Raw genomic sequence first — 16,188 nt, 5'->3', positions numbered from 1 at the left:
AACCAAAGAAATTCAGGTGTAGTTACCTGAGTGTAGTTACCTGAGTTAACTATAACTCGCGCCCCTGCAGTGCACTGCTAATGACCTCACATATTACATCACTCATGACATGGTCAGTGACATCACTGATGGCATCTCAATTGACATTACTGATGACATCACTGATGTCATCATCCAGGACTGTGAGTGTTTTTAAAAAGTTTAGGAGTGTTAAATATAAATACCTATGTGTATTGGTGAATCAGTGGGTGTATGAGTGACTGAATGAATGACTGATAGGGTGCATGACAATATAAGTGAGTGATTAGATGTCTTAGTGAATGTATGGGTGAGTGGTTTTGTGAATGTGTGTATCTGTCTATCAGTTGATGTCTAAGTGGGTGTATGAGTGTGTTAGTGGGTATGTGAATGGCTATATGGGTGATTGGTTGTCTGGCTATCTCTATAGTTGTCTGGGTGTCTGTGTGTGTGGATGAGGAGGTGTGTGACTGCCTGTATGGATGAGTGTGTGGGTGAGTCAGTGGCTGTAAGGGGTAGTGTGTGCATGTGTGCGAAGTTGTATGGGTGAGTGAGTGTCTGTATGGCTGTGTCAGTGATTGAGTGCTTGTGTCAGTATGGGTGAGTGACTGGATATGTGAAAGCAGTATAGGTGAGTGACTGGGTATATGAGTGGCTGTATGTGTGAGTGAATGTGTGAGCAGCTATATGGATGTGTGCATGCTTCTGTCATTGACTGTATAGGTGGTTGACTGCATATTACTATTTGTATGAGTAAGAGGGTGTGTGTGTAGCTGTTCCAGTGAGTAAGTGGCAGTGTAATTGACGGTATGGGTGAATGTCTAGGTGTGTGAGTAGTTCTATGGGTGACTCGCTCAGAGTGTGACTATTTGTATGGGTGTATGTGTGAATATGTCAGTAGCTGTATTAGTTAGTGAGTGAGTGAGTGTATGAGTGGCTGTATGTGCGAGCGAGTGGATGTGTGCAGAGCTATGAATCAGTGAATGGGTGTGTAAGTACTGGTATGGCTCTGTGAATGAAGTCATCACTGATGTATATTACCTACTGGCGGTCACCAGTAGGTAGTTATAGTTATGACTTAGTTTCCATTAAAAAAGTGATTTTTGACTGGCCTATATCTTTGGTCAGGTTGAAGAATCTTCACAAACTTTTTCCCCACAAATTGACCATCACTTCAGCTTCTGTCTGGAAAGGTTTGGGGTGATCTGTGAAGCAGGGTCTGAGAAAAAAGGTGGCGCCAAAACGTGTTTTCCCCATGTTAATTCCCATAGGGTTTTTGAAGAGGGCTGCTGCTCGGTCCACTGAACAGAATTACATCAAATTTGACAGGGAGATAGATCTTGCTCCAGAATAGGGCCTTTGGGAAGTTTGGTGTGAATCTGTTCTGTAGTTTTAGCAAAATTAACCAAAACCCAAATTTGTATATCTGGGGGTGCAGATCCTCAGCGGATCCAACATATCCCATGCTGAAATCTGATTCGCTGCCAACACTTCAACCAAGAAGTGTTGGCAGCTGTTATGGGACACAACAAAACATTTTTAACTTGTAGAAAAGGGGGCAGGGTAGGCATTGCCTGAATGCCTAGATGTGGTGCTGGGCCTTAAATAAACTAATTATTATCAATTTTACCACAAAATTGCAGGTGGATGCCCAAATTCATGGCACAATTGAAAAAAGCAAGCATGGTCTCCTCCATTTGTTTTTAATAAAGCCCCCGGGTGGGCACGATCCAGGGCCATGCCTCTTTAATTAAATTATAGGAGGTGGGTGCACATGGTCCCTCTCCATGAGCCATCACCTCCGCTGCTTATGATAAAGTTATGGTGGGGGGCTACATGGGCCCCCGGTCTTGGGGACCACCACCTACCTGGGGATAAAACTAAAACAAATAGGGGGCCACGGGGACCCCCAGTAGCCTCCACGGGACTTATGTTAATTTAAAATGCATGGAGGCCTCATAGACCCCTCTGGGCCCAAAGGACCACCATCTCTACAAGTGACATTAAATAGGGGGCCCCCATGCATCCCCGGGGACCACCACCTCCCTGGGGCTACAGTTAACATTAAAGAGGGATGTTACAAGCTGCTTTTCATCTCACTTGTGGCTGGGGAGCTCATTTCCTACCAGGCTATGCATCAGGAGGCAAAACTGAAGAACAGAGCCCAAGGGGTAGGCCATCACCCCAGCACTAAAAACACCTCTGCTATCCCATCAAGTGGGAAAATACACTCCCAGAACTTAGAGTCAGTAGCCCCTTTTGACCTCACATGTGCCTGGGGACCCCATTTCCCATCAGGGTCAATCAATCAATCAATCAATCAATGCATTTGTATAGCGCGCTACTCACCCGGAGGGTCTCAAGGCGCTTGGGGAGGGGGGGTCCGCTACTGCTCGAACAGCCAGGTCTTGAGCTGCTTCCTGAAGGTGAGATGGTCTTGGGTCAGGCGGAGGTGGGTGGGGAGGGAGTTCCATGTCTTGGCGGCCAGGTAGGAGAAGGACCTTCCTCCTGCGGTAGCTCTGCGGATGCGGGGGACGGCGGCGAGGGCGTGGTTGGTCGATCGAAGCTGGCGTGTGGGAGTCTAGAAGTTGAGGCGGTCATTGAGGTATCTTGGGCCTTGGTTGTGTAGGGCTTTGTGTGCGTGGGTGAGGAGTCGGAACGTGATTCTCTTGTTGACTGGGAGCCAGTGCAGGTCTCTCAGGTGTCCGGAGATGTGGCTGTGTCAGGGGATGTCCAGGATGAGTCTTGCTGAGGCGTTCTGGATCCGCTGGAGTCTCTTCTGGAGTTTGGCAGTGGTTCCGGCGTAGAGGGAGTTGCCGTAGTCCAGTCGGCTGGTGACGAGGGCCTGGGTGACCGTCTATCTGGTCTCGGTGGGGATCCATCGGAAGATTTTTCGTAGTATGCGCAGGATGTTGAAGCATGACGAGGAGATGGCGTTGACTTGTCTGGTCATGGAGAGGGAGGAGTCCAAGATGAAGCCCAGGTTGTGTGCGTGGTCTGTTGGTTTGGGTGCGCTGCCCAGGGCGGGGGGCCACCAGGAGTCGTCCCAGGCGGAGGGCGACGATCCTAGGATGAGGACTTCCGTCTTGTCCGAGTTCAAATTCAGGCGGCTGTTCATCATCCACTCGGCTACGTCTTTCATCCCTTCGTGTAGGTTGGCTCTGGCGGTGGCGGGGTTGTTGGTGAGGGAGAGGATTAGCTGGGTGTCGTCGGCGTAGGAGATGATGTTGAGGTTGTATTGGCGTGTGATGGCCGCCAGGGGGCTCATGTAGACATTGAAGAGGGTGGGGCTGAGCGAGGAGCCTTGAGGAACGCCACAGATGACTTCGGTGGCTTCTGATCTGAACGGGGGGAGGCGGACTCTCTGTGTCCTTCCGGCAAGGAAGGAGATGATCCAATCTAGTGCCTTCTCTTGGATTCTGACGTTGCAGAGGCGCTGCACTAGGGTGCGGTGGCAGACAGTGTCGAATGCCGCAGAGAGGTCCAGGAGGATGAGGGCCGCTGTTTCCCCGTTGTCGAGCAGGGCTCGGATGTCATCAGTGGCTGCGATGAGGGCGGTCTCGGTGCTGTGGTTGGCTCGGAAGCCAGACTGCGAGCGGTTGAGGGAGCCACTCGAGGAAGGCGGCCAGCTGCTTGTTGACGGTCTTCTCGATCACTTTGGCTGTAAACGGGAGGAGCGAGATGGGGCGACAGGAGGTGCAAATGCAGAATGGAACACAAGGGAATGGGGTTGTCACCCCAGCACTAAAGCGCCTCTGCAATCCCGCAGCACAGGACAAAATACTACCTAAACTTGGGGTCACTAGATCCTTTTGACCTCACCTGTGCCTGGTAACCCCGTTTCCCACAAGGATAGGCGCCAGCAGGCACAACTTCAGCACGGAATCCAGGGGGGCAGGGTTATCACCCCAGCACTAAAAGCTCATTTTATATCCACTGTCAATCAGAAGAGGAGGCCACAAATCTAAGCGCCAAAAATGTTAAATGTCAGATTTAGCAGCAGATATTCAAATTTCTCTGATACTTGTTTACACCACAGTTGCTTCTAAGTACCCTTCTGATTTGGGATGCTCAGTGGAGGACAGACAGCGGGTACCCAAGCAAGGTGGACCAGGGAGCCATACAGGGATGCCATTTCAGCCAGTTCATCACAGGGTCACCTCAATTTATTAACCCCGTTCCTTACCCTAGGAGGCTGTTCCAGGAGAGGCGTGATAAGAAATAGTGCAGACCAAGTGTACTCCATGTCCCATACCCTGTTGAGATTTGGAGATCTTCCTCATGCCCCTCCATAATACCCTCTGTCCTCACAATAGTACAGGACTGCAAGTGACCTGAGCGAGGAACTCACTCACAGTGGGCAAGGGGGGAGGCCGGTGAGAGAGGAGATGGGTAGCCTCACAAGATGGCAAGTGAAAACCAACAGGCTGCTGCTGATGTGCATTCTTGATGCTGTGGTATATGAGGATATCTTAACCAAACAAAGGAGCACTTGATTAATATTGTTAAGAGAAAGTATCCTTGTTTGGTGGAGATTTACCTCGTTGCAGTCTTTTTTTTCTTCTCTATATGAGAATTCATACTATCACCGGTTTATGGATAAAGATGCATACGGAACAATTACGTTGCCAAAACACACACAAGGTCATGGGAGACATTTGCTCATGGTCCATTATGTAGATATGTTGTAGAATATGTAATGGACAATAGAATATAAAAAACTTAGAAATCACTAAGTGAACTGAGTGACTGGTTGTATGATATTTATCAAAATAGTGAGCAGGAATTAATTGTCCATTCAATTCCCCAAATCAGTAATTCACATAATCAAAACAGAATGGACACTTGTAACTACGTTACAATAGATTAATGGATCACCCTCATAAACGCTATGTATACTTGCGGTTTATATTGTTTTTCCGCCCCACATATGCGCTATGGCATTTATCATTGGGTGTTCCAAAAGTGCTTTATGCCAGCCTCAAGCCTGAGGCAATCTCTGATGTGGCATAGTAGTGTCCAGAGATATAAATGTACCCCCAAAGGGAGAAGGTGATGTTCACATAAAAAACAATCTTTCATCTGGTTTTAAACTTTAATTACTAAAGATGAAATTTTGTGGTTAAGAACAAAGGGTATAATCGTAGATCGTGTAACTAGATCTTTTTATATCACTTGAAGAGAAGTCAACATGTTTCTGCCCGTTTCGCCCAGCCGGGTCTAAAGGGCATTCGTCAGGACAAACACAACGGAATAAAATATATATTTCACACAATTTGTGCGATATATTGTGGGTTTTTCTGTTACCACTCTGTTTCTGAATAGGTTTAATGTACCTGTAGTGAGAAGAAACACAAAGGAAAGGGGGTACAAATTTAGCACTAGCATAAACTCTTTATTTGAGGTGTACACAGATAAAAATGCATGATTATTGCATGGAATTCATAGGAACAGTCTATATGGAGACCGTCATGTTTTATTAAGAGGTGACATTTAGAGATAACTTGATGACATAGTTATTTTATACTTTTCTTATTGTGGCGATAAAGATTATATTTTATCCACAATCTATAGCTCATTCTTAATCTCATAAATCTGATTATGATTAAGACTTGTGATTTTAAAATTCAAATCGCATAATGATGACTCCCGATTTATATATATTTATAGGGGTTTCCTATAGCGATAAAGATTATATTATCCCCATTCTCCGGCTCATTCTCGTGGGGCTAGATGTGGAGTCACTTTATACAAGTCTCCTTCAAAAAGAAACACTACAAATGCTGGAAGATCCACTGTTTATGGAAGATTAGAATCACCAAACCCCACGGCATTTTGTTTTAGAATGTTGCCGACTAGCCCTAACCGAAAATTATTTTGAGTATAACGGAACCTTGTTTTTACAAAACCATGGAACTTCCATGGGAAGTGCGTTTGTCCATCTGTAGCAGGTCTTTATGTCAGCAACTTTGAAACCCAGTTTGTACTGACTGATACAAATCCATATGCATCCAATATACTCTATTGGAAAAGATATATAGATGATACCCTTATGATCTGGAGAACAGACAAAGCTCTAATTCTATTCATTGAATGGCTAAATAACAGAGACAAATGGTTAAAATGCACCTTCACCTCTGACAAGATGAGTATAGATTTTCTAGATCTAACAATCTTCATTGACAACGGACAAATTGAAACAAAAACATACCAAAAACCAACAGCAAAGAACAGTCTCTTATCATACAAGAGTTTTCATCCTAAACCATTGCGGGACAATTTACCGTATAGCCAGTTCTTGAGGCTGAAGAGAAGTTGCAGCAAGTCAAATGACTTAAAAATACAAGCACAAGAACTGAGTGAAAAATTGAAGAACAGAGACTACACACCCACCTCAATAGAGAAATGCCGTAAAAGAGCAAAATACCAATCAAGAGATTGCCTTTTACAAACTAATGTGAAGCAACCCACCCCTGACCTCATGACATGTGTCACAACCTACTGTCCAGCAACTTATGCGATGCAGAAGATGGTCAAGAAAAATTGGCGAATATTAACAACAGGCAAATTCAATTGGCCACAGCCAAGATTCGCAAATAGAAGAACTCAGAACTTAAAAGATATCCTAGTACATACACGACCTGCAAAATGCAACAGAATAACCCAAACAAGAAACAGAGAGATTACCCCAATCATTGGCCATTATCCTTGTGGCACTTGTCTGGTGTGTAAATTAACAACAATGACTAAATCATTACAGTTGACTGACACACTACATTGGATACAGAAACAGCATACTAACTGTAACTCAACACATGTAATTTACATGATATGGTGCCCTTGTGAAAAAAGGTACATTGGCATGACATGCAGGAAAATAAAGATCAGGATAGGGGAACACAAGAGACTACAAAAAAACACAACCAAATTGTGTTCTCATTTTTATTGAACTTGGCCATAAACCTGAAGAACTAAGATGGACAGTCTTAGAAATGCTCCAAGATAAAACATCAAATGCTGAAAAAATACTTTTTGAAAAGGAGCAAAGGTGGGTGAACCGTCTGAAAACACACCAATATGGACTCAATGACAACGTACCATGGCATCAATTCGCATTATGAGGCAAAACAAAGACCACATCTATGGATCACCACTTGACAAAACGTGTGATATGAATCCATACCCTTTCGCTATCCATGCCATAGACACAGTAACCTGTAAATATAAAGCATAAGAAATAACAAAGTCCTTTCCTATTATTATCGATATGGATTTCATTAGCAAATATATACTATCTGTCCAAACGAGGCAATAAATACAAACAATGTGAAACACACTATTTACTGTGTAATAGATCTGAAATTCCCTCTTCAGAAATGTGAATAAAATAGGAACATTATTTACCACTTCACTAGATGTTTTACTGACAACAGAGAAAAGGGTCACAATACATCCATAGTCCCTTTTCTAGCTCTAGTCATTGAAACGACAAAAATAAAATAAAGAAGACTACCCTTAATAACTACGACATTATATTGCAGCAATGTTATTATGAAGGGAGCAACGATAAGGTGATTTTTATACTAAAAATAATGCCTAATAGTGGAGAATATTCACACTTGTGAATTTTCTGTAAATGTTGCGCTTTGAGTAGCTTTTGTTGTAAATAAGAAAGATATACTGTTGTACTTTCTATTACTGAGAACAAAGTAAAAATCTAGACAAAAATTGGAAACCATCAAGAGGAACCGCATAGTCCTCTTTCTAGCACCAAACACTACAACACGAGGAGAATAAAAGTAAGCCGGAAACTTCCCTCCGCGTCCAGGGGCAGAGTCAGCAACAGACACGGAGAAGTTCCGAAGTGCGGGTGAGATTACCGATCACAAACACGAGGAAGGGCCTTTTGTGAATATTCCGGTAAAGTAAAAAACGCCTTTTTGCACATTCCTTTCAGCTTAGGACTAGAGAGTGCTGTGTTCCTGTTGAAATTCGGTACTATTCTACTGAAGGTAACTATACTCATCTCCTCAGTATCCCAAAATTAAATTTAAATCGGGAGTCATTACTACGCGATTTGAATTTTTAAATCATGAGTCTTAACCATAATTAGATGAATGAGATTAAGAATGAGCTTGAGAATGGGGATAATATCATCTTTATCGTTATAGGAAACCCCTATAAATATATCTAAATCGGGAGTCATCACTATGCGATTTGAATTTTAAAATCACAAGTCTTAATCATAATCAGATTTATGAGATTAGGAATGAGCTATAGAATGTGGATAAAATATAATCTTTATCGCCACAATAAGAAAAGTATAAAATAACTATGTCATCAAGTTATCTCTAAAAGTCACCTCTTAATAAAACATTACGGTCTCCATGTAGACTGTTCCTATGAATTACATGCAATAATCATGCATTTTTATCTGTGCACACCTCAAATAGAGAGTTAATGCTTAGTGCTAAATTTGTACCCCCTTTCCTTTGTGTTTCTTTTCACTACAGGTACATTAAACCTATTCAGAAACAGAGTGGTAACAGAAAAAAACACAATATATCGCACAAATTGTGTGAAATATATATTTTATTCCGTTGTGTTTGTCCTGACGAATGCCCTTTAGACCCGGCTGGGCGAAACGGGCAGAAACATGTTGACTTCTCTTCAAGTGATATAAAAAGATCTAGTTACACGATCTATGATTATACCCTTTGTTCTTAACCACAAAATTTCATCTTTAGTAATTAAAGTTTAAAACCAGATGAAAGATTGTTTTTTATGTGAACATCACCTTTTCCCTTTGGAGGTACATTTATATCTCTGGACACAACTACGCCACATCAGAGATTGCCTCAGGCTTGAGGCTGGCATAAAGCACTTTTGGAACACCCAATGATAAATGCCGTAACGCATATGTGGGGCGGAAAAACAATATAAACTGCAAGTATACATAGCGTTTCTGAGGGTGATCCATTAATCTATTGTAACGCAGTTACAAGTGTCCATTCTCTTTTGACTGGTTGTATGAACAGCTGTATGGGTGAGTAAGTGGCTGTGTGAGTGAATTTATGGATGGGAAAGTGGTTGTGTGAGTACTTATATGGGTCTGTGAATGGGTATGTAAATGGGTGTTTGAGAGTTTATAGGGGTGTGAGAGGGTGTGTGAGTGGTTCTGTGGATGAGCTCATCAGTGATGTGATTTGAAATGTCATTAGTGATGTCATCAGTGATGTCACTGATCCTTGTCATGAGCGATGTAATATGTGGGGTCATAAGCAGTGCATTGGAGGCGTAAATTATAGTTAGCTGAGGTAACTATAACTACTGAATTTCACTGGTTTTGTACAAGTGAAATCTGAGACTAAATCTAGCATTCCTGTAATGGACTGACTCCTGAAGAATAGATCTCTGAATGAGATCCAGTGGCAGGCAAGGGGTATGGCAACATGTAGCATGAATGGAGGTTGAATGCGTAAAAACATTGCAGATATAATTAGTATTTTGGCGAGCCTTGAATGTTAGGATTCTATTTTGGACTTACCTATTGAGGTGATAATGTAAGACATTTGAGTCAGCAAGAAAAGTATGAAATATATGATCACTAACACCGACATGGCGGCCAAAATCAGTATGTAATTATTGCAGTCCTTCATCTATGTTAAAATCATTTGAATCCATCTATGGGGACGAGGTCCCATACATTTAACCTCCAGAGAGCTGTCTGTTAATGTGAATAGTAAACATTGAGAAAGGCGATTTTTCACAGAAACGCATCTGCACCTACTAAACATATGGCCGACAACCCCGTGAGTGCTCTGCTGAACTTTGTGAGCTTTAATATAATTTTATAATTTCTACCATCACACTTGCAGTAGCACCCATCATGAGTTTGACAGCAGTGGTGGAGTGTGACTTGTGTGTATATATATATGTACAAATATATGTATATATATATATATATATATATATATATATATATATATATATATATATATATATATAAATATACATATGTGTGTATATATTATGTATATATATATATATATATATATATATATATATATATATATATATATATATATATTACCTACTGGCGGTCGCCAGTAGGTACTTATAGTTAGGATTGATTTCCATAGGGAAATTGTAACATTCTATTGGGAATAACTTTGGCGCCGGTGGAGGAATCTGCCTGAACTTTTCCTCAACTTTGCCTCGCGGCGCTCCGCTCCTTTCCTGAAAGTTTGGGGGGCATTTGTCAAGCGGGGGCCGAGATAAAAGGGGGGTCCCAAAACGTGTTTTCCTCATGTTAATTTCCATAGGGCGGTCGAACTCACTTTCAGCTCGAACGGCTGAATAGATTTTCACAAAACTTGGCAAAATTGTAGGGACTGGTAGCCCGATGTGCCTTTGCTATGTCTCAAGATATGTGCTCCAGAGGATTTTGAGTAATTTAGGTTCAAAAAAATGTATATATCTATAGCCGCGCCCCGGTACGCGCTCCGGGCGCGCCACGCGACTTGCGCACGGAATGGCTCTCGGGTGTCTGTAAACATTCGAAACAGTCCGCAGTGGCCGCCATCTTGTGTCTCGGTAGGATCGAGACACAAGAGGTGGCAAAAACAAAGGGGGAAATGACCATAAGGGGGCAGGGTGGACCCCCCCTGACCCCGCAGGTTTGATGTGGGGGCCATAAAAGGGTCCCGCGGGTGAAAATAATTTCTTTTTTTTCAATTTTCGTGGGGGAAGCGCCCGGTACGCGCACCGGGGAGCGTACCGGGGAGCGTACTTTGGTGAAAAATAGTGAAAATAATAGTGTAAAATAATCATTTTGAGTGATTACAGGTAGGGTAGCTCTGAAAAGAGCTTTTGGGTTCTGTGGCTGTTTTAGGTACCTACAAGTACGTCCCACACACACCCACACACACACAACCCCACACTCCCACACCCACACACTCCCCACACACACCTCACACATGCACACCTCCACCCACACCCAAACACCCCACCCCCACACCGACACCATACACATCCACACCCACACCCACATCCCACACACCCACACTCACACACACACCTCACCCCCCAACACACACACACACGCACACACAGATACCTCACAGACACACCCCACACATCCCACACACACACCTCCCCCCCCCACACACACACACACCTACACCTCATTTGGAAACCAAAACTGTTCTGCACCAATAGAAAGTGTTATTTTCAGGTCACAAGACCCGACGCGCTTACGCTACGCGCCCAGGGGCGCGCCCGTAGTCGCACTCCGGGGCGCGCCCGCGGGCACGTAGTGTAAGCGTGTCAAGACGTTGCGCGATCGTATGCGCTCGCGTGCTTCCGGGTGCGCTTACGCTGTGCGTCATATGACGCATCACGCGTCTACGCCAAACGTCACGATGTTGTTTTTGTTCGCGAAAATAGCGCTAACGGGACGCCCCCATGGTATGCGCTCCGGGGTGCGCCGCAACATTGCGCTGACCGGGGCGCTCCCCGGTACGCGCCCCGGGCAAAAAAAAAAAAAAATACATAATTATACAATATAAAATTCATTATAAAAAATATTACTTTTCATACCTATAGAGATTTGCTATTAAAAAAACTATGAAATTCACTGAAAAAAACCATAGGTTTCACACCAGTTATAGTTAGGAATTAGCATTTAAAAAACCTATTAAATTCACTGAAAAAACCATAGGTTTCACACCAGTTATAGTTAGCTGGAAATTTTACTGCCATAAAACCAATGAAATGTCCACGTTATAGTTAGTTGGACTCACTATAACTTGCGCGTGCAATGCACTGCTGATGACGTCACATATTACATCACTCATGACATGGTCAGTGACATCACTCATGACATCACTGATGAGTCCAACTAACTATAACGTGGGAATTTCATTGGTTTTATGCCAGTAAAATTTCCAGCAGGAAAGCGCGAAATGGTGGGAAGCAACATCATTGCAAGATTATGTGGAGAAAGAAATGATACCAAGAGGCTTAAGAATCTATATTACACCATCCCACGAATCGTTGAACCCACAAATGTTGGATGATTGGGCGCAGAATTCTGCCATGAGCTCTAAAAACATGTTAAGCATATTAATTAAATATGCATGGGAGGACCGAGATGTTATCCTACAACAAATAAAAGAATTGGAGGATGAATTTCTTAAAAGTAAGGAACTTGATACCATCAAAAAATTTAAAGAAGATCTTAAAAATAGACTAAAAAAACATGAAGATGACATTAAATACCGTAAACAAAGGAAATTACACCGTGACTGCGGAGATTATGAGAGTGGGCGGATCCTGACGTATAGCCCAAAATATGATTATCTCTATAACCAACAGGAAACCACCCTGAGCACCGCAAACCAAATCGATGTGGAAATTGATCAAACCATAGCAATTCCAACAAGTGGTTCAGAAACCGATACTTCCCAACAATCCTCAAGTACAATATCTGTGGTCGATATCACTAAGAAACCGGCGAATTTTTTACAGGAGTTCCGGGTCTTGCGAACACGCAGAAAAAAAGACACAAACTTAGGACAACAAACAGGACCCAAACAGAACCCAACAAGAGGACGACCAAGGGGAAGAGCAAGAGGCAGGGGAGATCGAAACAGAGACGACTCAAGCTCCAGCAGAGGAGAAGAATCAAACAAAAAACCAGTGGGGACCAAACGCAGGGGTTACCAAAGAAGGAAATAAATATGGATGAAGAAACGGTAAATAAAACAATAATAAACTTATCTTCTAGAACATTGACTTTAAAGAAAAACAAACATTATGCCTGGGACTTACATTTTGCCCTACTGAATTATTTGACTAAGCGGACACAAGAGTGGATGTTTTTAAATTTATTAGGAAATTGAAACTGACTAAATGACACTCGCTTGTTAATAAGAAAGCAAGAACTAACTCAGAAGCAGGAGTAAACATACCAGAACTCACAATAGGTGACACTGAGATCCTACAAACTGTATATTCCTTAGGAGGTATTGTCCCTGATACTGAGACTGACATAGATGTTATAGGAGTTAGAGAAACAAGAACTGATAGGGCCGCCAATACCTCATTTAGACCTAAGTCAGTGTTCTTTCCTACACTTCCCCACGATGCTATTGACACCTTTCACGCGGTAGTAACCAAAGAACTTACTAGACTTAAACATACATGTCCCAAACGGAGAAAAGGAGACATTAATCTGACCAAGGGAGAGATGGATTTCATCTTCTCTGTGGCAGATGATAAAAATGTTATACTGCGACCTTCTGATAAGGGAGGTAATATTGTTTTGTGGGGGAGAGAACTCTACATAAAAAAAGCCCTATCTCAACTCGAGGGGGGCATCTTTTATTGTACAAGCAGCATGGATGAGTATAACAAAAGTATCTTAGATACATGGGAACAACTGACAGAGTGGCACAATGAGGGACTTATTTCCTGGCATGAGTTCCGCTACCTTAAAAAAGATTTTCCTAAACTTCCAATATTTTACCTTCTTCCGAAGGTCCATAAGAACTCACGTGTACCTCCAGGGAGACCTATTATCTCTTCCATAGGCGGCATTAACGAAAATCTTTCAAAATATATTGACCATTTTTTAAGAGAACATGTCTGCCAATTACCTTCATATACTAAAGATACAACCGATTTCCTCAAACTGCTAGAGAACATCATATGGTCAGAGGGTGCCTTACTCATCACTATGGATGTAAGCGCGCTCTATACCATCATAGACCACACACAGGGGATGGAAGCTAGCTACCACTTCCTCAAACAGAGAGAAATAGGCTTCCGAGAACACACTACCATGCTGATACGTATGATGAAATTGTGCCTCAAAAACAATATCTTTATGTTTGACGGTACAATCTACAAACAAACCCGTGGCGCGGCTATGGGTTCGGCCTTCGCGCCTAGTTTCGCGAACCTGTTTGTGGGGAAATGGGAAGAGGAATTAAGAAATGATGATATGTTGAAGGAGGATTTCACCAAGGTTAAAACATGGATCAGATATATAGATGATTTGTTCATAGTGTGGGGTGGAACAGAGGAGGAGGCGACCAGGTTCATTGAGAAACTGAACCAGAACACATACAATATACACCTCACCTACACTATGAGCAAACATCAGGTTGAATTTCTGGATACAGAAATAGAAGTTGTGGAAGGAAAACTGATCTCCAGATTACATAGAAAGGATACGGCTGGCAACAGCCTACTTCATGCTTTGAGTGCACACCCTGACCCACTGAAATGGAGCATCCCATATGGGGAATTACTTAGAGCAAAGAGAAATTGCAGCAATACAGAGGGGTTTGAGAAAGAACAAGAATGTATGTTGACGAGATTCCGGGATAGAGGCTATCCAGAATGGGTGTTGAGAAAAGCTGTGGGCAAAGTTGCAGAGGTAGAGAGAGCTGAAACACTCATCCCTAAAATTGACAATGAGAAAGACAGTACACCCACAAGAATTATAACCATATTTCACCAAAGGTCAGACAAGGTCCGTAAAATTATAGCTGACAATTGGAACATTCTTCAGTCGGACAATATATTAGGACCTAAGCTACCCGTAATAACTTATAGAAGGGGTCGCTATCTTAGAGACATCTTGGTCAAAGGTGATATCACGGACACAAAAAAACAACACGTACAGGGCCTTAAAGGATTTTATCCTTGTGGATACTGTGTGGCGTGTAAATCAAGCTACATGGTACAAGAAGTTAGTATCCCGGGACAAAAAACAACACACAAAATTAAACAATTCCTCACATGCAGCACATGCTATGTTATTTATGTTCTTGTATGTCCATGCAACATGAGATATGTGGGCAGCACCACGTGCATGGCAAAAAAACGCATACAAGAACATTTACGAGCAATAACCAATGTTGATGTACGATATCCAGTCGCAAGACATTTTCAGGAATATCACCAATCTAAGTCCTCCTTGCTAAGATACTTTGCAGTGGAACAAGTCAATGTAGGCAGAAAAGGGGGTAATCGCACTCTAGCACTCAGAAAGAAAGAATCCAAATGGATTATGGAGTTAGAAAGTAGATTTCCGGGGGGCCACAACCTCGATGAGGAACTTGCAACACACCTCTATGAAGAGTAATCCTATCCTGTATATTGTGAATATACTGTACTGAATCGCTTCTGTAATGAATGTTTATAGAATTCTTGTATAATCTTTTAATGCATATTTTATTATTTTTTCCAGGAGAAAAGGAAGGGAGAATTCAATCTTTTTCACATGCACTGCACATCTTCCCTACCCTTTTCTTCGGCACAATAGGAAATCACTGCACTTGATTAAGATAAGAAATTCACTTTAATTCACGTATTTCACTGTTTTTGTATTGAACATTGTCCGGGTTTAAAATGGTGTTAGATTTTCCTTTTTTAAATCATTTTGCATGGATAGGTGTATACATAGAGAGGTATAGTCGGAGAATGATCTATTCCTAACTATAACATATGGATACTGTTTATAGAACACAATACTCTACAGTTTGGGTTATATACTTTATAGGCACTAGTCCGAATGTATATATATGTAAACAGCAACATAGAGAACTATGTCATAAATTAGGCACTAGACCTTCTTATTTAGTTTTAATCGGGCTGTTTCTGCATAACTATACATGAATTATACTTTTACTACGAGACATTCTCTTTGTAAATATTGCAGTCCAGATCTCAGATTATAGATAACAAATAACATTTTTATGAAAATTAACTTCAAAAACACATATATATCTATAGCAGCTCACCCTAAGCTTACTCCTAAGCTTGCCGGTACGCGTACCGTACGTACGTGTACCGTACGCGTACCCCTACGTGCACGAGCTGCATGCTGATTGGCTGCCACTGTCTGTCAACACTCTAAAACAGAAATTGTGGGCAGCCATCTTGTGCCTCGGTAGAGTGAGGTACAGGAAAGCAGAAAAACAAATGTGTAGAACTCAAAAAGGGGGCAGGGTAGAAGCACCCTGACCCCTTAGGCCTGCTCAGGGGGTCCCACAAGGACCCACAAGGTAAAAAAAAATAAAAAAATGTTTTTTTAAAAGTCGCGGGGTACGCGTACCGTACGCGTACGTACGTGCACGGTACGCGTACCATACGACT

This window comes from Lissotriton helveticus, chromosome 2_2, assembly GCF_964261635.1.
Source record: "Lissotriton helveticus chromosome 2_2, aLisHel1.1, whole genome shotgun sequence".
Classification (NCBI taxonomy): domain Eukaryota; kingdom Metazoa; phylum Chordata; class Amphibia; order Caudata; family Salamandridae; genus Lissotriton; species Lissotriton helveticus.
Note: the sequence above shows the minus strand (reverse complement) of the source record.